The sequence below is a fragment of the Schistocerca serialis genome, chromosome 1, assembly GCF_023864345.2.
Source record: "Schistocerca serialis cubense isolate TAMUIC-IGC-003099 chromosome 1, iqSchSeri2.2, whole genome shotgun sequence".
In the NCBI taxonomy this organism is placed as follows: Eukaryota; Metazoa; Arthropoda; class Insecta; order Orthoptera; family Acrididae; genus Schistocerca; species Schistocerca serialis.
The window spans coordinates 12,369,980-12,384,680 of record NC_064638.1 but is presented as its reverse complement, the minus strand read 5'-3'; the positions used below and the strand labels follow the sequence as shown (position 1 = coordinate 12,384,680).

At 39.0% G+C, this 14,701-nt stretch overlaps 1 pseudogene; it reads left to right on the top strand.

The window, feature by feature from the left end:
- The window catches only part of LOC126460084 (molybdenum cofactor biosynthesis protein 1-like), a 99,738-nt pseudogene that overhangs the window by 16,104 nt on the left and 68,933 nt on the right, over positions 1–14,701 (top strand).

Below are 14,701 nucleotides of genomic sequence, written 5' to 3'. Positions count from 1 at the left end.
GTCTCAGTTGTGCAACTGGATGTGTGGTTTCCTGTCAGAAAGGTCACAGTTCATAGTAATTGATTGAAAATCGTCAAGTAAAACAGAAGTGATATCTGACATTCCTCAAGGAAGTGTTATAGACCACCTGCTGTTGCCGATCTACATTAACAATTTAAGAGAGAATCTGAGCAGTCCTCTTAGATGATGCTATCATTTACAGTCTTGCAAATCATTTACTGTCTTGTAAAGTGATCAGATGATCAAAACGAACTGCAAAATGATTTAGGCTACCTATCCATATGATGCAAAAAGTGGTAACTGACCTTAAATAATAAAAATTGTTATGTCATCCGCATGAGTAGTAAAAGGCATGTACTAAATTTTGGTTACATGATAATTAACGCAGATCTAAAGGCTGTGAAGTCTACTGAATACTTAGGAATTACATTTACAAATAACTTAAATTGTAATGCTCACATAGATAATGCGGTGGGAAAGCAAACAAAAGACTGTGATTTAATAGTAAAACATTTAGAAGATTAGGATTACTAAAGAGACTATCTACAACTATACTTGTCTGTCCTCTTTTGGAGTATTCTGCATGGTGTGAGATCCTTACCAGATAGGACTGACAAAAGACATCATTTAAAAGTTCAAAGAAGGGCAGCTCATTTTGTATTATTGGGAAACAGGAAAGTGCATGCCACAGATATCGCATGTGAATTGGGGTGGCAGTCATCAAAGCAAAAGCATTTTGCTGGAGCAGGTTCTTATAATTTCAATCATCAACTTTCTCCTCCGAATGTGAAAATATTTTGATTGAGCCCTCTTACATAGGGAGAAATGATCATTGTAATAAAGTAAGAGAAATGAGAGCTTGTACGGAAATATTGAAGTGTTTGGTTTTCCTCAAATGCTGTAGGGGAATGGAATGGTAGATAAATAGGTTGAGGGTGGTTCTCTGAACCCTCTGCCGGCAATTAATTGTGAATTACAGACTAGTCATGCAGATATAGATAATGTAGATAGGCTTTCAATATTGTGCACCGATTCTCTAATTTTATACATTGCTCAAATTCTTTCGTGGCGCTTTGGAGTGACCCCTTTAAAATAACACTTTACCAGTCTTCTTAATATGTATTTTGGTAACCAGGTTGACAAGAAGTTACAACAATACTCACTTATTACTCCCCAGTTTTGGGTTTTATTAATGAACAAAATCGCCGCAGTGTTCCATAACAATTACGGGCTGAAGTTTCCTGCTGATGGAACCAATATGATTTTCTGTGTTTCTGAGCATTCAGGTTGTGTACGCTGTTTGGAGTCTTGTGTATGCTGAATCAAATGTTTTTATTGTTGTGGTCTTACATCTGAAGATTGGTTTCATGGAGTTGCCCATGCTAGCTTATCCTCTGTGACCCTCTTCACCTCTGCGTAACTACTGCAGTGTACAATAACTTGAACTTGCTTACTGCAGTCAGTTTTTGGTCACCTACAGTTGTTACCCCCATTATATTCACAGATGACCACATATTGTGGAAATTGCATATTGTAATGTAGGATGCAATAATAACATACGGAAAGTTTCTGTTGAAAATTACGAATTATTTAGGAATAAAGGAGATGGCTCACCAAAAGGCAGAAGCACTGTCTCATCGATAGGCACACGAACAAAAGGTATGTAGAATGAGATTTTCACCGTGCAGTGGAGTGTGCACTGATATGAAACTTCCTGGCAGATTAAAACTCTGTGCCGGACCAAGAGTCAAACTTGGGACCTTTGCCTTTCGTGGGCAAGTGCTCTACCATTTGAGCTATTCAGGCACGACTCACGACCCATCCTCACAGCTTTACTTCCACCAGTACCTCGTCTTCTACCTTCCAAACTAAAAGGTACGTTACTTGGCGAGCTTCCAGAATGCACTTTCTTTTTCTAGCTGTAGGGAAAACATGCACGCGCGCGCACACACACACACACACACACACACACACACACACTCACATGCGCATGCATGTCTCCTTATGCTGTGGTCGCTCAACTGCCAGCCCTTTACTGGCCCACGGTGAGTGTTCTGGAGTGAGGTGGGGCTTTAGAGTGGGGTAGGATGGGGTGGGTTGAGGCAATGTGAGAGATGGAGAGAGATGGGAGGGGTTTGGAGGGAAGCATTTAGTGGCTCGTGGGAGAGTGGGGAGCCATCTGTGGGCTAGCTAGGGGTGCAGGTAGAGGGGTCAGGCGACAGACAGCTGGGCACTCATAGACTAGGGTGTGACGTGAGATATCAGCACACAACTAGCTAATTTGCAAGGGTGGCGAGGGGGGGGGGGGGGAGGGGTGTGTGTGTGGGGGGGGGGGGGGCAGGGGGGCTGGGAGTTAACTTGGATTTAGGCCAGGAAGCAAAGGATGTGCTGTAAGTATGGCTACGGAAGTTGAGTATTCTTAAAAGAGATCAGCTGGTGCCAATGTATTGGAAAGTAACTGGCACACAAAGTGCAATTGTGGCTCGTTTTTCTTTAAAAATTTTAAATAGTCTGCAGAGCAAATTGAATTAGGAGGATCAGGCATTTGTGTGGGTCTAATAAAGTAAATTGTAGAGCCAGATAAAAGGCGCGTGAGACAGGAGGGGTACTACTACTCATCACTGCTGTATTGTGCTACTAGTACGTGTCAGTGTGAGTGCACCGAGAGTGGTCTTTAAATTTGCCACCCACTGATCATTGCAGGCTGGCTGCTGGATTCTGTCTCTGGGAGCCAAGCGTGTGGTGCGGTCCCTGCCATGCCATCTGCTGGTGACTCGCACATATATTAGTGTGGAACAGTGCTGACTGATTCTCTGTGTGATTGTAGTTTGTAATGTGCACATCAGTGTTCTGTGTCTTGTTGTGTCCTTAGAGGCATATTGTTCGGAGGTTATTATTAAAGCCATATTTGTGCGACTTGGATCACACTTCAGTATTTATTTATTTATTTATGTCTTGTTCCATAGATCCAGTTAGTGAGTCAATCACAAGGATATGGAACGTGTCAAATTGTACAGGTTTCAATTTAAACTATACAAGGGCAATTCAATGGCAAATTGTACATAGTTTAAGTAAGACATACTATAAATAAAGTAACAGATACAATGTCAGCTAGATAACATAACAACCATTTGACAGAAAAAGGAGTTTCAAATAAAGGTTAAAGATAAGAGCACAAAGTTAAATCAGATATTAGTCCCACAAGAGTAAATACGTGTACAGCCAATCTGTTGTTACAAAAAGTGTGCTAATGCCCAAATGCGCAATAAAATCAATTGAACTACTTCTAGACACAATAAGTTTAGTGATGGTATACATTTTCTTTCAGGTATTCATCCACAGTATAATAAGATTTCTCGGTCAGGTAATCTTTGAGAACTCGTTTAAATTCTGGCAGTTCTGTATGAACACATTTGATATGTAGTGGTAGAGCATTGAACAGCTTAATGCTGGAGTAGTAAACTCCTTTTTGTACCAGAGTGAGACGTTTCATTTCTAAATGTAGATTGTTTTTGTTTCTGGTGTTATAACCATGGAATTTACTGTTGTGTTGGTAGATGGAATAATTTTTGCACACAAAGGTCAGCAAGGAAAAAATATACTGTGAGGCAGTTGTTAGGATACCTATCTTCTGAAACAAGTGCCTGCAAGAGTGTCTTTGATGGACCCCACACGTTATTCTGATTGCTTTTTTTTGGATGGTGAACACTTTTTTTGCAAGTGGTTGGTTCCCCCAGAATATGATAGCATATGACATCAATGAGTGGAAGTAGCCAAAGTAGGCAACCTTAATAGTGTCAACTTCAGACACTGAAGAAATTACCCGTAGTGAAAATGTTGCCGAGCTAAGTTTGTTACATAGATGAAGAATGTGAACTGACCAATTACATTTACTGTCTATGTAAGCACCCAGGAAATTTGTGTCTTCAACTTTCTGTATTGGTTGATCTCTACATTTTATGTCAATTTCATCGGGATTACTTTGTGATGTATGGAACCTCATATAATGAGTTTTATCTGTATTGAGTGAGAGACCATTTGAGGAGAACCTATTTAAGATGTCATTAAAAACAGTATTTGTAGTTTTTTCAAGATCATGATCAATAAAATCGTCAATTAGAATTGTGGTATCATCGGCAAACAGGGTAAATTTGCTGTTTGTCTCAGAACAAAGAGGAAGATCATTAATAAAGATGAGGAAAAGCAGTGGGCCCAAAACGGAGCCTTGAGGCACACCACACGTTATCGTGCCCCATTCAGACGAGGCAGGTTCTCCAGAAGAGCCATTTAGCATTACAGTCTGCTTCCGATCCTGTAGATATGATTGTAGCCACAAGCCAACAGTACCACCTAAACCATAGTATTCTGCCTTTTTCCAAAGAATTTGGTGGTTTACACAGTCAAAGGCTTTCGTAAGATCGCAAAAATTACCCACTGGAGACATTTTTTTGTTAATGGCTTCCAAAACTTGGTTGCTAAAAGAGAATATTGCCTGTTCAGTACAAAGACTGGCACGAAAACCAAACTGATTTTTGCTTAAGATACTATGGAAGTTGAGATGGTCTACAATCCTCCTGTGCATGAGTTTTTCTAGAATTTTTGAGAATGTAGTTAATAGGGATATTGAGCGATAGTTTGTAACAATGCTTTTATCCCCTTTTTTAAAGAGAGGAATCACTACAGCCAACTTAAGTCTGTCAGGGACAATCCCATCTTGTAGGGATGCATTGTATATGTTGCATAAGACGGGACTAAAAAATTTATAACAGTGTTTCAGTATTTTACTAGAAATATTGTCCACACCAGCAGAATTTTTGTTTTTTAATGATCTAATTACTCTTATGACTTCACGTACAGTAACTGGAGATAAGGATAACTGTGGGATTCTGTTGCTAATAGCTTTCTGTAGGAGGGACAATGATTCTTCCATAGAACCATTACAGCCTGTCTCCTCTGCTGCTCTCAAAAAGTGGTTATTAAATATTTCTGCAACCAACTCAGGTTTCTTTATGATACTGTCCCCTGTTTTAATCTCTACCTGAGACATATTCCCTGTTGTCCTGCCAGTTTCCCTCTTTATTACATTCCTTATAGTTTTAATTTTATTTTCTGAGCTTTCAATTTCTGATTTTATGCACATACTTTTAGATTTATTTATAACCTTCTTGAGAATGCTACAGTAAAGTTTGTAGTGTTGTCGTTTCTTTGGATCATCACAAGTCCTGAGAGAACTGTATAACATCCTTTTTGTTCTACAAGATGTTGTTATCCCTGTAGTGATCCAAGACTTCTTGGCATTGCCTATATGACTATTTCTAACTACTTTTTTTGGGAAAGATGGACTCAAATACAGACATGAATTCATTTAAAAATGAGTTGTACTTTTTGTTTACATCTGTTTCCCTATCAACTCGGCTCCAGTCTATCTCTTTTAGGCTGTCATTGAATTTTTTAAGGCCCTGTTCATTTATTATCCTAAAAGATTTCCAAGAATGCTCGGAACTGTTGCACACACTGATGTAATTGAGCCTAATCAATTGACCGCCATGATCAGAGAGGCCAAGGATTGGATGTACAGTGATCTCATTCCATGTAGACTTATCTATAAATATATTATCTATCAGACTTTTACTTTTAACAGTAACCCTAGTTGGGAAATCTACTATTACCATCAGATTATAAGACTCCATTAAATGTACTAAATCAGCTTTACTATTGCTCTCATTTAGGAAATCAACATTAAAGTCACCAGTAATTATCAAGTTCTTGGACTTTGAGTACAGTATGGATAATAAAGAATCTAAGTGCTTAAGAAATACAGTCAAATTCCCTGAGGGAGATCTTTACAGTGCTAACACTACAGCCGTGAAGTCATTTACAGTAATCTCAACACCACATACTTCAATTTGTTGCTCTATACAATGGCTCTTTAAATCTAATGCATTGTAAGATATGTTGTTTTTTACATAAATTACCACTCCACCTTTTTCCATGATGGTTCTTGAGTAATGCGCTGCCTGACACACAGTATTACTTGGTTAGTACATCACCACAAACATATGGACCGGGACTGTACATGCTTTGACAGTTTGCTACGTCTCTCTCTTCTAGGACTGACATGGTAGCTGCCTTGCATTTCTTAATGACTCTGACCTTGTCAACCACAAACCGAATCTTAGTACAGTCATGATTTCCCTGAAGAGATTACATGACAGCAGAGACTTGTAAATTTGTGTTACCCATTTCTCTAGCCAGTGAAGATTCATTCTATACCTTCAGATACAGTGTCATGTAGGAGTAGAACAGCAAGAAATACGGAGCTCCTCTAACAGTAATGACAGTTTATCACCTCCCAACACTACATGTGCCAATGTTTCAGTGCATTTTTGAATATGTTTGTTAACAGATTCATCAACACAACAAAAATTTACGATCTCAGTAGCATCTTATTTCTTAACTCATACTTTACTATTCATCAGAATCTTCATCGCTGCTCTTTGATTCGTCAGAGCGCCCTGCTGTACTTTGTTTTATTTCATAGTCAGAATTAGTTGAAATACCACCTACCGTATTTACTCAAATCTAATCCGCACTCAAACCTGAAAAATGAGACTCGAAATAAAGGAAGGAAAAAAGAAATTCTCGAATCTAAGCCACACCTGAAATTTGAGACTCGAAGTTCAAGGGGAGGGAAAAGTTTTTGGCCGCACCTCCAAATCGAAACAAAGTCGGTCCATTGTAATATGAGACACAATTTAAGTCGAATGAATGACGATACAGCTACAGTAGTTTGGTTCGAGTCGTAAGCTTAGCAGTTAAGCTTTACCAAGTAGCCTTTGCTATGCGTCAGGCGCTCCGTCCGTATTTATACTGGTACCCTTCCTTTTTCACGTGCTTCGTCTGGTTTGAATCGATTGCTTATTTTCCTTTGATCTGATAAGTGCCGTTTTCCTTGTTATAGGCGTTTATGTCACTCTAAGCTGAAAATGCATTACTGTACTGTGTCATGCATTGTTTGTTGCATTCTGATAGTGCGTGTTTGCGGCTTGTCGTCGCTCGCGGCATGGCTTGCTTTTGTGCACGCTACCGCTGCCTACAATTTAAAAAAAAAAAAAAAAGAGAGAGAAATCATCTCATTAGCGAAACAATGGCAAGAGACTACTATTTGGTGTTACTTACACTGCTGCTTTCTTTGATAATGATCAACAAGAACCAAATAATAGACTGCGTATGATACAACATGTTCTGAACGAGAGTTAGGCGAAAATTTTTCTCCATTTGAAAATCTTTGCGGCTGCTTCTTTAGTACATCAAATTCTGCACAGAAATTAGAGTCATCTTAGATATAAAAATCTAGTCAGTTGCCGTGCTTCATTTCTGACTGTATCACTATCAGGCATAAGAATAATACGAATATAAACATGACACGATACGCATATTCTTCCGCGTTTGCTGTTGTCTCACTCTAGTTTCGTAGTTTATTAGGCAGACAGGATTTAAATAAGATAGCAGCAAACATGAAAGAATACGTGGCAAAATGTTTATATTCGTATTACTCTTATGATGAAGAGAATACTGCATGTGATTCACATTTCATCAGGTTCCTATTAGCAACCATCTCTTCTCACAGGTAGGAAAAAATTCAGAACGTAGAGTTGGCTATATTGACAAACATCCCAAACAGCCTTGCCAGTCAGATTTTCGTAATACATTGAAGTTCTGCTACATTCGAAGATGAACAATACGGAATTTGTATTTACTTCGTTGGATACTGTATGAAAATCGTCTTCCACCTTTTTTTTTTAAATTTATTTATTGACGCAGAGGTTTTGGCGCCAGTATTTATCTTTCTGCCTACGAAGCATGCCTGTGTAGTGCTACATATATTCGACGGCAGAAATTAGTTGTTTCAGCACCTACCGACATTTTTCAGAACTTCCACTTGCTTTGCACTCGATTCCAAGCTGCAGGCGGTTTTTTGGATTACAAAAACCAGAAAAAAAGTGCGGCTTAGATTTGAGTAAATACGGTACATCCTCTCCTTTGGATTCAACTTCTTAAGTATTATATTTCAAGTCAACACCTGCTAATCTGTGAGACAGAAATGATGAGCCATACTACTCTATTTCACTGTACCTGTACGTTTCATTTGTATAACATTTTATTCCATCATAGATGCTGCACTTATAGTTTCATATATGCATTGCAGCAGCAGACACAATAAAAGTAGCAATCAGCAGTGCTTAGTTTGTTGAATGGGTAAAAAATATGCCATTGTCCCAGTTCCACATATGCCCAAAATTTGATTCTGCCAAATTCTGTACTCTCTGAAATCGAATGTTTAATCCAAAGATGAAAGTGAACAAGTTTGATGCAGTATTGCTAATATTGTTTATTACTCATCTTGCTGAATGAAGTGCATACTGTGTCCTTTCTGAAAGGTTTGCAGAAGTAATGCACATACCAGTTTTCTAAAAACTTACATTGAGATTGTGCTCTCCTTCCTCTTGTACAAATTAGTAGAGCCCTTCGGATTACTCCACAATATGCCTCTTGGCAAGGTGGTAACGACAGTATTATGAAAAGGATAGATTGGCACTCACTGTATAGTGTTGGTGTGTTGCTGGCTGGGGGGGGGGGGGGGGGGAAGAACACCACCTATTATTAAACACGTAAGCTTTTGGTGCAAACCCCCCCCCCTTTCCCTCACACACACACACACACACACACACACACACACACACACACACACATGCGCGCAAATGCAGATCACACATACATGACCACTGTCTCCGGCTGCTAGGGCCAGACTGGGAGCAACTGTGCATCATGGGAGAAACAACGGTCGTGTGTGTGTGTGTGTGTGTGTGTGTGTGTGTGTGTGTGTGTGTGTGTGTGTGTGTGTGTGTGTGTGTGTTTTTTGTCCACTTTGGAAGAAGACTTTCTGATGGAAAGCTTACGTGTTTAGTAGTCTTTTTGTTGTGCTTGTCTGTGACCTAACATCTCCTGTATACAGTGAATAGCAATGTATCTTTTTTGTAATATGGTCATTACTCCAGCCTAGATTTTCTATTGTTTGTTTCCTTTGAAGACCTTATAAAGACAGTTACTGACAATTTCTTATTGGAGAAAAGTAAAACCATATGGGGGCCAGATGTAGATCGTAAATGAATATGGAATAGAGTATTTTTATTCTCCCTGTATGAAGTGTCAATAACGTCACCTCACACACTACATTTCTGGCAGCACCTCCTTCTCAACACATGACTGTCCCCCACCATCTCACCATAGTCTTCAAGTTATATCCTATAGCACTTCTGGGTGGACAAATAGATGAGGGATGTAGTTTAAAACAGTATAACTCAACTTAAAAGTCAAACTGCCCTTTTATAGAGACTGCCATCATTATTTAAACATACTAAACAACATCAAAACAGTCAAAAGAAATTGTTTTTCAAAAGAGCAGGAAATTGTAGTGAAATTCATGAAAGGATTGTTTTAAATTGTTATATCTTAAATCAATAAGTATGTCAGCATTTCCCAGGATTTTCTGGCTTAATTAAGACTAGGTCATGCCACCACAGTGGTCAGACAGTGGACTTGCCTTCGAGAGGACAACAGACCTGAGTCCCATGGGGCCACCAAAATTTGGGTTTTCCTTGATTTCCCTAAATGATTTAAGACAAATGCTGGGATGGTTCCTTTGAAAAAGATGACATTCGGCTGAGGAAGCTAATTTCTGTTGCAGGTCTGATGACACAGTGCTGATGGAAGCACGAGTATTTCAGAGCACACCATTCATTGCACATTGTTAAACATAGGGCTCTGCTGTAGACAACCCCTGTATGTTCCCATGTTGACAACACTGTTGAATTACAATTTCTGTGGCTCAGGAGCATTGAGATTGGGCAGTGAATCAATAGAAATGTGTCATCTGGTTGAATCATTCGTGTTTCGCATTACACCTGCTTGACGGTTTTGTGCACATACACTGTCAACAGAGTGAATTGGTGCTTGAAAGGTGCACTTTGCTACAGACTTAGGCCAGTGGGAGCAATATTATGCTATGGAGGACATTCACCTGGTCTTCTGTGGGTCCTGTGGTAGTAACTGAAGGCTCCATAACAGCTTTGTTCTGTGTGAACATTATTGTGCACTGTCCGCACCCTGTCCCTAATGAAGGTGACATGTTTCAACAATATGACTTTCAGTGTCACGAGGCCAGAATCAAATTCACCCTTTCTGAATCTGATGGAATACATCTGCAATGCTATCAGATACCAGTTCTGCACCCAGAAACCACTGATCTCCAATTTATGGGAATTACATGACCTGTGCTTAGACATGCGGTGCTGCATAATGCTGGGAACGTACCTCACATAATGCTGGGAACATACCTGAAATTTGTTGAACTTGTCCCACACAAAATCACTGCTGTATTGTGTTCCAACAGTGGACAAACACATTATCAAACAGGAGGTCATAGTGTTTTGTCTCATCAGTTTATATATTCAATGCTTGAATGAAAGGTGTGCTATTTTCCTTTTTTCTGCCATTGCGTGTATGTGTAAAGCAGGATGTTCTACCATTTGGACTTGTTTATATGATGGTTGTCAGTATACTAAAAGATACTAAATGCTCCTTTTGTGAAGACCTTTTATCTTGAGAACACTTTTAACTTTGTTTCAGAAATGGCAGCACAGTTTCAAGAAAGCTTCTTAATTTCATGTAATAGTTAAAATAATACCTTCAGCAAAAGATGTGTGCGTTGGAGTGGGGAAAAAGATTGGAGATGTATGTAGTTTAATTTTCGTAAATTGTTAAGAAGGTTAACAGCTTGGCATGCTAAGATAAATTCAGACATTCTCTAAAAAGAGAGAAAAAGATTAATTTAACAGAATCAGTGAGGTATACAAATATAACAACAGACTTGTAGAACCATTATTTTGTAGGTTAGATTAGATTAGATTCAGCTTTTGTTCCAAGACCCAAAACATGAGATGATTCTCATGGGTGAGTAACATGCCAGAAAGTATAACATAAAAAATATAAAACACTTGAATACCCTGATCATTTGTCAGGAGATTGTCAAACTAGGTGAATACAATACAAACTGGAACACCTAATATTTTCAGAATTGATACGCTGTCAGACTGAAACATTGTTATGCACTATTAATAAATTTATCAAACAAAAAGTACATAATCTTGACTGTTATGACAAAGTGCTCTCAGAACTGAAATCTAACAGACATTCTTATTTAAGCTGGCCTAACAGCCACTGTTAAGATATTCATCTATAGAGTAAGATGAGTTACCTATCAAAAAGTCTTTCAAACTCTGTTTAAACCATGCTTTATCTGATACCAAGTTTTTAATGGTGTCTTTCTTCTGCAGATAAATTGTGTTGTAATGCGAGTTTTTAATGAAGATGAAGTGTGCAGTTTTGTGGAGTTAACAAAAGAGAAAAATGTTGATGTAAGATTTATCGAGTACATGCCTTTCAGTGGCAACAAATGGAATGATGGGGAAGATGGTCTCATTTAGTGAAATGCTCCAAATAATTAGAAAGCAGTGGCCTAATTTTGATCCTCTTCCCAATGGGCCCAATGATACTTCAAAGGTACGTGCAGTATTACACATGAACATGCATTGAAAATAATTTAATGTTTATGACTTACTACCAATCACAAGAATACTTCACATCTGCTGGTGGTATGAGAGATGGACTGGTGTAGTTACATATTTCTCATCCCATTCAGTAAGTCTGTCCTGGCATGGGTTTCTCTGCAGCTTTTCTGCAACTCTCCCCATTCCCTAAACCTTGACAATCCTTTTCTTTCTTCCCTTTTCCTTCCCCTTCATTGTTTCTGCCAGAAGAAGAAGCCACTGGCTCCGAAAGCTTGCACATTTCCATAACTTTAAGGGGAGTTAGAAGGGGAAAACATTCTTTTTCACTTTTTCGGGTTTTACACCTGATTATAAAATTTGCAATTTTCCAAATAAAATGATATGTATATTACTTATAAACTTGCGTGGGAAGTATTTTATTTTATTTGCTAAAATATAAAATGTTAAAATTTTTACACGCATTACTTCAAGACCTAATAAAATCGGTAATTTTTTATATACAGGGTAGTCCATTGATCGTGACCGGGCCAAATATCTCACGAAATAAGTGTCAAACGAAAAAACTACAAAGAACAAAATTTGTCTAGCTCGAAGGGGGAAACCAGCTGGCGCAATGGTTGGCCTGCTATAAGGCGCTGCCATAGCTCAAACTGATATCAACTGTGTTTTTTTAAATAGGAACCCCATTTTTTATTACATATTCGTGTAATACGTAAAGAAATATGAATGTTTTAGTTGGACCACTTTTTTCGCTTTGTGATAGATGGCGCTGTAATAGTCACAAACATATGTCTCATAATTTTAGACAAACAGTTGGTAACAGGTAGGTTTTTTAAATTAAAATACAGAACGTAGGTACATTTGAACATTTTATTTCGGTTGTTCCAATGTGATACATGTACCTTTGTGAACTTATCATTTCTGAGAACGCATGCTGTTACGGCGTGATTACCTGTGAATACACATTAATGCAATAAATGCTCAAAATGATGTCAGTCAACCTCAATGCCTTTGGCAATAGGTGTAACGACATTCCTCTCAACAGTGAGTAGTTCGCCTTCCGTAATGTTCGCACGTGCATTGACAATGCACTGACACATGTTGTCAGGCATTGTCAGTGGATCACGATAGCAAATATCCTTCAACATTCCCCACAGAAAGAAATCTGGGGACGTCAGATCCGGTGAACGTGCGGGCCATGGTATGGTGCTTTGACGACCAATCCACCTGTCATGAAATATGCTATTCAATACTGCTTCAACTGCACGCAAACTATTTGCCAGACATCCATCATGTTGGAAGTACATCGCCATTCTGTCATGCAGTGAAACATCTAGTAGTAACATTGGTAGAACATTACGCAGGAAATCAGCATACATTGCACCATTTAGATTGCCATCGATAAAATGGGGGCCAATTATCCTTCCTCCCTTAATGCCACACCATACATTAACTTGCCAAGGTCGCTGCTGTTCCACTTGTTGCTGCCATCGTAGATTTTCCATTGCCCAATAGTGCATATTATGGCGGTTTAGGTTACCGCTGTTGGGGAACGATGCTTCATCGCTAAATAGAACGCATGCAAAAAATCTTTCATCGTCCTGTAATTTCTCTTGTGCCCAGTGGCAGAACTGTACATGACGTTCAAAGTCATCGCCATGCAATTCCTGGTGCATAGAAATATGGTACGGGTGCAATCGATGTTGATGTAGCATTCTCAACACCGACGTTTTTGAGATTCCCAATTCTCGCGCAATTTGTCTGCTACTGATGTGTGGATTAGCTGCCCCAGCAGCTAAAACACCTACTAGGGCATCATCATTTGTTGCAGGTCGTGGTTGATGTTTCACATGTGGCTGGACACTTCCTGTTTCCTTAAATAATGTAACTATCCGGCGAATGGTTCGGACACTTCAATGCTGTCGTCCAGGTTACCAAGCAGCATACATAGCACACGCCCCTTGGGCATTTTGATCACAATGGCCATACATCAACACGATATCGTCCTTTTCCGCAATTGGTAAACGGTCTATTTTAACACGGGTAATGTATCACGAAGCAAATACCGTCCGCACTGGCGGAAAGTTATGTGATACTACATACTTATATGTTTGTGACTATTACAGCAGCTGGCCGAAGTGGCCGAGCGGTGCTAGGCGCTACAGTCTGGAAACGCACGACCGCTACGGTCGCAGGTTCGAATCCTGCCTTGGGCATGGATGTGTGTAATGTCCTTAGGTTAGTTAGGTTTAAGTAGTTCTAAGTTCTAGGGGACTGATGACCTCAGAAGTTAAGTCCCATAGTGCTCAGAGCCATTTGAACCATTTTTGACTATTACAGCCCCATCTATCACAAAGCGAAAAAAGTGGTCCAGCTAAAACATTCATATTTCTTTACGTACTACATGAGTATGTAATAAAAATTGGGGTTCCTATTTTAAAAAAATGCAGTTGATATGAGTTTGACCTATGGCAGCGCCATCTAGCAGGCCAACCATAGTGCCATCTGGTTTCTTCCTTCAAGCCAGACGAATTTCGTTCTTTGTAGTTTTTTCATTTGATGCTTATTACGTGAGATACTTGGCCCGGTCACTATCAATGGACCACCCTGTAGAAAGCTGTGGATTGCTGTGTTATAAAGGTTAAATTATGTGTTTGTATTGGTAGCACTGTCAAAAATAGTATCGTATCTTTTCATAGTATAAACATGCTTTGTATATCGAAGTGCTAACGTTTTTCCGAGGAATAGTGACGTATAGACTGGTAAATCTCTCAAAAAGTATGACTCCAAAATGAAGTGTTTTTAAGAAATGTGGGTTTCATGGTAATAAATTTTTGAATAAAGAGAAACATTGTGTTCAGCATGTGGTGTGTGAAGTTACAGACAATGAAATACTGGCAAACTCATGAGTATCTAGAGGAACACCCATTAGTGCTTCGAAGATTAAAATAAAACATAGTGATAACACAGTTATCTCAAAACAAAACTCATGTAAATGGTAGGTTAGGTTATATACTGATACATTTACACATCCTAACAGGGGTGTTATGTGAATGTGAGTGCTGTATGTA